Raw genomic sequence first — 8,972 nt, 5'->3', positions numbered from 1 at the left:
GATGTTTATTGCGATACCTAAGACAATATTTAATTGTGTTCGGTATCGCAATACACTGTAATAGTTCACTGACCATAACGAAACAACAAAGAAAACAATAAATTTATGTAGGTACGTCTCCTTGAAGCAAGGATTTTTATCATTCTTGTCATTTGTTAATAAAGGTGGCAGTAAAGTAACTGAAGTATTTCGCACCTTGAAGGGTCCGTTTTAATGCATTGTCCATCTTAGAGGACTTGGAGGTTCATTTAGTACATACTATGAATGTGTCCTTCTTCGCTCATTTTAATCATCGATCACGTGATTTTTCTCCGATCTCTTAATGAGCATGATTAACTGCTTGCTTATAAAAAAAAAAGTTATTAATTTTAAATATACAAATTTTAATATAAATTATCAATGGAAATTTAAATGTAAGTTATCTCTACTGCAGGCGTCGCTTCTCGCATCGGGAGTCTTATATTTTAAACAATTTTCTTATTTATTCTACGAGTTTTGCCCTCTAAAATTACTTTTCCCTGCGCACTCGAAACAGCATGGGGGAAAGTCAACTCGATATCAGCCCAATATCCGGTACTGGAAAAACACGCTTTGTCTATTTCTGAGAGAGAGAGAGAGAGAGAGAGAGAGAGAGAGAGAGAGAGAGAGAGAGAGAGAGAGAGAGAGAGAGAGAGAGAGAGAGAGAGAGAGAGATCGCAAAGCTGCCCAGAAAAGGAACGCTAAAAGAGAAACCCTAACGGCGCTGTGTCTCCGTAGCTGTAATTACGCCCGTCCCCCTGTTCCGGGTGAGTTCCGGTTGTTGAAAGTAATGGAAGGCGGGCTATTCCTAGGATGACTATGGAATAAAGGATCAGGCCTGTTGCCCGTCTTTGTGTTTACATTTGGGTGGGTTGAGGGGCTCTCCATCCCTTTCTTTTTTTTTTTTTTTCTTACAGATGTAATGATATATGGAATGTGTGATGGATTGTCAGACGAAATTCTGGATAGTGTAAAAGAAAAAACTTAATAGGGAAAATCAATTAATTTTATTCCTCTTCAAGTGTACAAAAAAAAAAAAAAATAGTAATTTACAGACCGCACAACAAGATCCAGTCCGCCCAAAAGCTAATATTTGTAAATTAATGATCATTGGACTCAATATTAACACTGCTGTCTACAGTTGCACAGGCGTAATAGATATGTAAATATTACAGAGATGTGATTTTTTCCCCGTTAAATTTCTTCTAGAATCTTAAGACTTGTGATTAAGATTAAAATCTTAATATCTTCGAGGAGAAAGTGACTCGAAGATATTACCATGAATACAAATAGTATGCATTCCGAAGTAGATGGACGAAACTAGTAAAAGAATGTAGACTATACTACTAATAATAAACCCAAATCCGTATCTTAAGTAGCTGCTGAACACGACTGATCGAAGCTCACCGACAGTGTTCGATGAATACAATGGGTCTGGTAAGCCAGTCCAATTTATGGACTGATCAACATGAATTTGGGGAAGCATTTGTGATTGACCAGGATGTTTTTAACTCATTAAACACATCATGTATTATTTATAGGCAAATTTCTGTGCGTCTTATTTATTTATTTGCCTATAAATAAATAAGACGCACAGAAACACCTAGCCAACGATCGATATTTACTGACCACAAAGAACTGTCAACCTACTGTTCTGCCAAAGTGCTTAAGATAATAATAAATCCATAGTTGGAATCAAATCACAGTATTTCCTTCATTTGAAATGCCTCCATTTAAATTGACTTATATCACATCTATAAAAGTTATTTTGAAGTATTTAAATAGAAGGGTATTATCTTGACATGATGCTGATGATGACGGCACAGTCAAGAAAAGTCCGCTATTAAATACAGAAAGATGTTTAATACAGAACGAAAATTATAATAATCATAGACTGCACTCATTAATGAAGCAATGTCTGTGTGTATTTTAGACCACTCCGTTTTTCTCTACAAAGGCCAGAAAAGTTATAAAATTATTATAAATTCAAGCGTCTTAACGAGTCAATACAAATTTGACATCCAAACAGTTTGTTCATGAAACGGATATTAAACTTAAACAAACTGATTTTGAAAAATAATTGCCTTCTTTTTTTTTATTATGATAAAAAGGCCATTATCGTACAAAATTTGAGCAAAATTTTATCTGCATGTAGCCACTTCACAGGATTTCAATAATTTAGAAGTCATGTTATTAAAAGAAGTCCACGTTTCAAGTTTATTTGACGTATTCGTATTGCATTTCTGAAATCGTTTTTTGAGTGCTGCCTTGTTGCGCTTATAAACTTAAAAATTGAAAATTCCAATTCTGGGATGCTGACAAAAAATGGAGGTTGTAGAACATAAAATGCGAATCCAAACGGTGGTTCAAATCGCAAATGATTCTTGTGGTTGATCGTCCTAAGCTGGGTAGTGGCTAGCATGATGCTGGAAATACAGATGGTCAATTTCTTGAAAATATCAAACTTTCTCTCCCAAATTTTTCTCCCAGATACGGTGGATTTTCGTCCAGTAAACTCAGTCAAATCAAACGTAGAATCCACATTGTTTCAGACAATAACATACTTTGTTAGGGACCACGAGACACAGCAGACTATTGCAGCTATTTCGTCGCTCTCAACCCTAACGGATATATATTATTGTCTGAAACACGAGGGTGGTCTGAAACGTTCTCGGCCTTGACCATAGATGGTAACACTATCGGCAAGATTTTTTTACTAAGTTGGTACATCTGTCATAAACATCCATGTGAAATTGCAAGTCATTCAATCAAGTAGTTTGTTTTATACTGCTGTCTGAAGCAAAAGTGTTGTCTGTATCCCTTGAAATGGATAAAATTGAGTATCGTGTGGTTATCAAATTCTTTGTAAAAGAAGGTTTAACGTTAAAATAAATTCATTCGAAGTTCACAAAAGTTTATGGGTACTCTTCTCCTTCGTTTTCGACAATTAAGAAATGGGCTGCAAAGTTTAAACTTGGTCGTACTAGCCTTGAAGATGATCCACGTGAAGGACGTCCAAAAAGTGTAACAATACCAGAAATCATTGATCAAGTGCACGATATGGTATTGGATGACCGGCAAGTCAAATTGCGTGAAATTGCTATAGGCATTTCAAAAGAAAGTGTAGGATATATTTTGAAGAATTGCAAATGAAAAAGCTTTGCATAAGATGGGATCATCTTGATCAAAGATGATTCCATCAAGACGGGATCATAGCAAGATGATCTGCTGTTAGTAATAAATCGATGCACAAAATCAGTTTTATTCTTGCTAAAATGCTTTAAGCACTCTTCAGAGATTTTCATGCAAACGCGGATCAAAAACGTTCTTGCTTGAAAATCTCTAAAGAGTGCTTGGAGCGTTTTAACAAGAATAAAACTGATTTTGTGCGTCGATTTATTACTATGGATGAGACTTGGATTCACCATTACACACCAGAATTCAAACAGCAATCAAAATAGTGGACAGAAGTCAATTGTTCAGCACCAAAGAAGACAAAGTCGGTTCCATCAGCAGGAAAAGTCATGGCATCAGCGTTTTGGAATGCTAAAGGCATTTCGTTGATTAATTATCTTGAAAACGGTAAAACAATAACTGGGGAATATTATTCCGATCTTGCTGCACATTGGTGTTTCCTCTTTGAAACTCTTGATTCGTGAGAAAAGACCCGGTTTGCAGAAGGAAAAAATCATCTTTCATCGGAACAATGCACCTGCACACAAAGGTGTTTTGGCAATGGAAAATTAAGGGATCTGCACTGTGAATTGTTGGAACATCCATCCTATTCCCCAGATTTGGCTCCCTCTGACTTCTATCTCTTCCCAAAACTAAAACTCTTTCTCGCTGGTCATCGTTTTTTTTTTTTTTTTTTTTTCGAATCAAGAGGTGATTGCTGCTGTAGAGGGGTATTTTGCAGATCTTACTGAGAACCACTACAGGGACGGGATAATGGGGCTGGAGCAGTGTCGTAGCTAGAACTGTTGCCGCCCAGGACGGTCCCTGAGTTTGCCGTCCCTCTCAATGCACACCAAAAATACTACAAAAAGTCAAAACGACGTATAGGGAAATAAATTAAAACGCTATGTTTATTTTCGTTAATTAAACTTTAATTTCAACATTCTAAAATGTTATTATTCTTGCTTTTCTGTTAGCAAAATCGTCGATGACATTGGCGAAGTCTATTTCATAGTAATGTAGGTAATTCTTAATCAAATTTTATTTAGAAAAACTCCTCTGACTAGCAACACTTACGGCAATTGTGAGGAAAATTCGCAGTAGTATTACAATATTTGGAAATGAGTTCTCGAGACTGTATTTTAGAATTTACTGCAAAAGTTCAAAAAGGTTCAAAGTGCCGCATGGGGCTGACCTTCCCCCCCCCCCTTCCCTAGCTACGTCATTGGGCTGGAGCATTGGTTGAATAAATGTATTAGTCTTAAGGGAGATTATGATGAAAAAGAAAAATAATTTTGAAATTATAAATTCGTTTTTTCATTGTTAGGCCGAGAACTTTTCACCCTCGTATATCATAATAATAATAATAATTTTAATAATCACGCATCGTATAAGAATTGAATTCTCCGTCTGTTACTTGCAAACCTATTGATGACATTTTCAATAAATTTCTTCTTTACCTCTTCCTCTTCTAGTTTCTTCCTGTGCACCCTAATCATACATAAACTTGATAAGTGCGTTTCTTAGATAGTGGACCTTTACCATGTTTTCACACGTCTCAAGTTGCTGAAACTTCTTTCAATGGTTAGTCTTAGGTGTGATTCCAGGATAATTGCATCTATATTTCTGTATGGAACATCGTCTAGGTATTTCTATTTTTAATGTTAATTTTTCAGTCATATCTAGTGAAGGTTATTTATCTCAATCACTTTTACGATTATAATTTGTGGAATTGTTTACTCGATCCCAGGGGGGAAATGCCCCCCCCCTCTGCGGACGTCGATGATTGTCTGAAATAGTTTGAGTTCTGTGGTCAGTTTTTCATTCTTTTTTTCTTTCAGTTTTTTTTTTTTTTTTTTGAGTTGCATGGTTAAAAACAAGAGTTTCCGCAGAGGAAGCACCAATGCAGCAAGTAGACTAGCTCTAGAACCTGTTTCTTTTTTTTAAATTATGCATTTGAAGGACACACACACACACACACACACACACACACACACACACACACACACACACACACACACACACACACACACACACACACACACACACACACACAATGATTAATCTAAGTTTCATTTGAAAAGGTTTCAGATGGCACTGAATGGTTTTTAATTAAAAAAAAAAAAAGTAAACACAACACACTCGACTTTTAACGCTCATATTCATTTTAAACAATCCAACTCATTAGAGCCTTGAATAGTCCTTATATTAGTCCTTATAAGGACTGGCTTAAAGGGGCGAAGCAAGAATGCTTTTCATATTCCCCGTTATCTGTAGCGGACAGTGTAGGGATAAGGTTATTGAGCTATTATTAAAGCTCTGATCATGGCAGGAGGGTAACAGCAATAGCCGAGCCTCAGTTAGAGCTTCATTAGCTACAGCATTGCTATCCATTACCCTCCAAGGGTATTGGATTGAATGAATCAATCAATCACCGCATCTCACGGTCGATTGATTCGTTCTTCCAGAGCTGAACCTTTCATTATCACTAATATAAATAGGTTGTATAACTTATGGTGTGTGGTGTAGTAACAATAAATAATTAAAATCAATGAAAACAGATTGTATTTGAATGGAGTTTGTCAGCATGAAAATTCCAAACCATGATGTTAAATACAATATTTTTAAAAACAAATTGAATTAAAAATAAAAAAAAATGGCTAATATAATTTGTTTTTGTAAAATTTAATTAATATTTTATATTTTTTAAAAATTCTAAAAAAAGTAAAATGTTTTTCTAACACCTATTTTTATATTCCATGTTATGAGTACTAAATTTTCATTGTGATCTCCCCCGCCAAACAGATTCAGGTCTCATCCACATTGATGCTGATAAAGCTGAAGCAATAGCAAATCATCTTGAAAAACAATGCAAACCTACATATGATCACCTCGATTTTAACCATATATATATATACAAGATCTACCGTAACATCAGATATTCGCTGAATTCTGTTCTCACATATTCCACTCAAATTTCACCTGCTGAAATATATGATATTATTAAGAAGTTTAAGAACAAAAAGGCTCCTGGACCCGATGGTATCTCTAACAAAGTAATAAAGCTTCTACCACGTAGAGCTATTGTCCATCTGACAAATATAATTAACTCCATCCTTCACTACAAACATTTCCCTTCCTACTGGAAACTGGCGGACATAATACCAATCCATAAACCTGGAAAAGATCCCAGATTGCCTCAAAATTACAGACCAATCAGCCTTATCTCAAATCTCGGCAAAATTGCCGAGAAGGTAATTCTTACCAGACTTCAAGATTCAGTACTACGACTAAATATCCTGCCTAAGGAGCAGTTTGGCTTCCAACAATCGCACAGCACCACGCAACAAATACACAGATTAGCGGAACACATCATCACGGGTTTTAACTGGCGTCAGCGCACTAGAGCTGTTTTCCTTGACATGGCCAGTGCATTTGACAAGGTTTGGCATTATGGTTTGCTATACAAACTGATATCATCTGGTGTACCAATCGGAATCATTCATCTTTAAAGGCATACCTCTATAATAGGCGCATGCAAGTCAGGATGTGTGGGGTAATCTCAACACAAAAACGCATCTTGGATGGAGTTCCACAAGGATCCTTATTAGCACCAATCCTATTCTTCTTATACTTGTATGATATACCGCACAACCCATTATCTTCAATTAAAGCCCTATATGCAGATGATACAGCGATATTGGTCAGATCTTTAAAGCCGCACCTAGTCATCAAGAAACTGCAAGAAAACCTACTGCTAATCGAACAATATTTCACCAAATGGCGTTCCAAGTGAATCCCCTGAAGAGCGTAGCCGTCCAATTCTCTAGAAGATCAGTGCTTCCTAAAGAAGATATCCTCCTTTTCAACACTAAAATCCTGTGAAAAACTGAGATCAAATATCTTAGAGTAATATTAGACAGAAAACTGACTTTCAGCTCCCATATCAAGACTCTCTGTGCAAACACATCAAAAACCATAGCCCAGCTCTACCCGCTAATTAACAGAAACAATAAGCTGAGCACCAGAATCGAACTTCTCATATACAAACTAATGGTTCGTCCAATACTCATCTATGCTTCACCAGCCTGGAGTCCTACTTTAAATACTAATATTCTCAAATTACAACGTATATCCAGAATAAATGTCTCAGAATGATTCTGGGCGCCTTGTGGTTCATTCAAACTGCCCAGCTACACCGGAACACAAATGTTCCCTATGTTTACACTTTCATGCAGACTATAGCAATCAAATTCTTCTCAAAAGAATCTGTGCACCCTAACAAACTGATCCAACTGGCTGCAGATCATGACGCAATGGATTATTTCAAACATAAAAGACCTAAAGCCATCCCAAACTTCAACACTGAGGACTAATCTCCTAGCCCACTCAGGGCGAGCAATTAGCTCATAAAGTTATCTCCACTCACAGTTTCTCTCCAGATAGCGGGGAATATGAAAAGCTTTTGATTCACCCCTTATGTCAGTAAAGTTGATAGTTGATAGTTAAAAAATAATTGTATATATATTAATCCTACATTACTTGTGTTTTGTGGGATCTCAAGTTTTGTAGGATATCTATATCTATAGCTGATATTGAAAATATGCTAAAATTATGTTTCTTTTTTCAAAAGCAATTTTAAACACTTCTCCAGCTATCAAAACGTGATGTAGAATGTCACACATGCCAAGCGGAAAAAAAAAAAAAACTAAGAAGAGAAGAGTAGATTTAACATACCACAAAATGGTTTTGTTGTAATATCAATAAATAATGTACACTATTTGCACAGGACTTTATGTGAAGTACTTCACTAAAGGGCCGGCTAGGAGGCCATTTATTTCACTATTTCCTTATTTATTTATGTTGCGCCCACCCACGAAAGGTTATATGCAATCTATGATACATCTTGCATTAGTAGGCAAAGGATTTTTACTATCATTTTATTTATATAATTATTTCAAAACACTAAATCAAGAGATCTGGTAATAAATTTTGCTTCTATTCATGACAAGTGAAATGAAGGTTATTGTTTACTATTATTCCGTTTAGATTTCGTTCTATGGAAGATCAGGACTAAAGTGGTTTTTAAACATTAACAAAAAATGATTCATGGACTACTCAATGGACCAATTTAGATAAATAAACTAATAACTTAACTTTCTGAAAAGTGCCTATCTTTTGACAAGCTGCAGTGTCTATCTTTTCCATGAATAATTTTCACATGATATTAAATTTGTAAAATATACCGTACTTAAAATTAATACCTGAAAGAATTGCCTGTACAAAAGTTGTTCAATTAGTTGTAATTATAATGTTGTTTGTAATTTACGATAAAAGAAAATTGTCAATGTTTTTTTTTTTTATTGGCTTATTTTGATGATAAATATCTATATATTAAAATAAGTCATTAATAATTTTGAAAGTTGCAAGAAAAAAAAAGATATTGTACTAGGACAACATAAAATTACACACTTTCTGGTACAACTGTCTACATATATTAATAATAACAATAATTATTATTATCATTATTTCATACTGTCTAATCTATAAAATCCTCCTACTACACACAATCCATGAACAACCCACAACGCCATCTACCGCCACTAATCCAATTTTTTGTCTGTAAGTTGCGTGTGTTCTCTGGCCGATTTGCCTGTATGTGCGATGAAAATCCCTGATAACTTCGTATAAGATTGGCTATTTCACTTTAAATTGGAAAAAAAAACAAACATAAAGATTTCTCTCATGATGACGAGAATCGAACTCCGGTTTTTTCCAAT

Source organism: Typopeltis vanoorti, chromosome 19, assembly GCF_054136105.1.
Source record: "Typopeltis vanoorti isolate ZY-2024b chromosome 19, IOZ_Tvanoo_1.0, whole genome shotgun sequence".
Taxonomy (NCBI): Eukaryota; Metazoa; Arthropoda; class Arachnida; order Uropygi; family Thelyphonidae; genus Typopeltis; species Typopeltis vanoorti.
The sequence above is the reverse complement of the archived record's forward strand: the minus strand, read 5'-3'. Positions refer to the sequence as shown.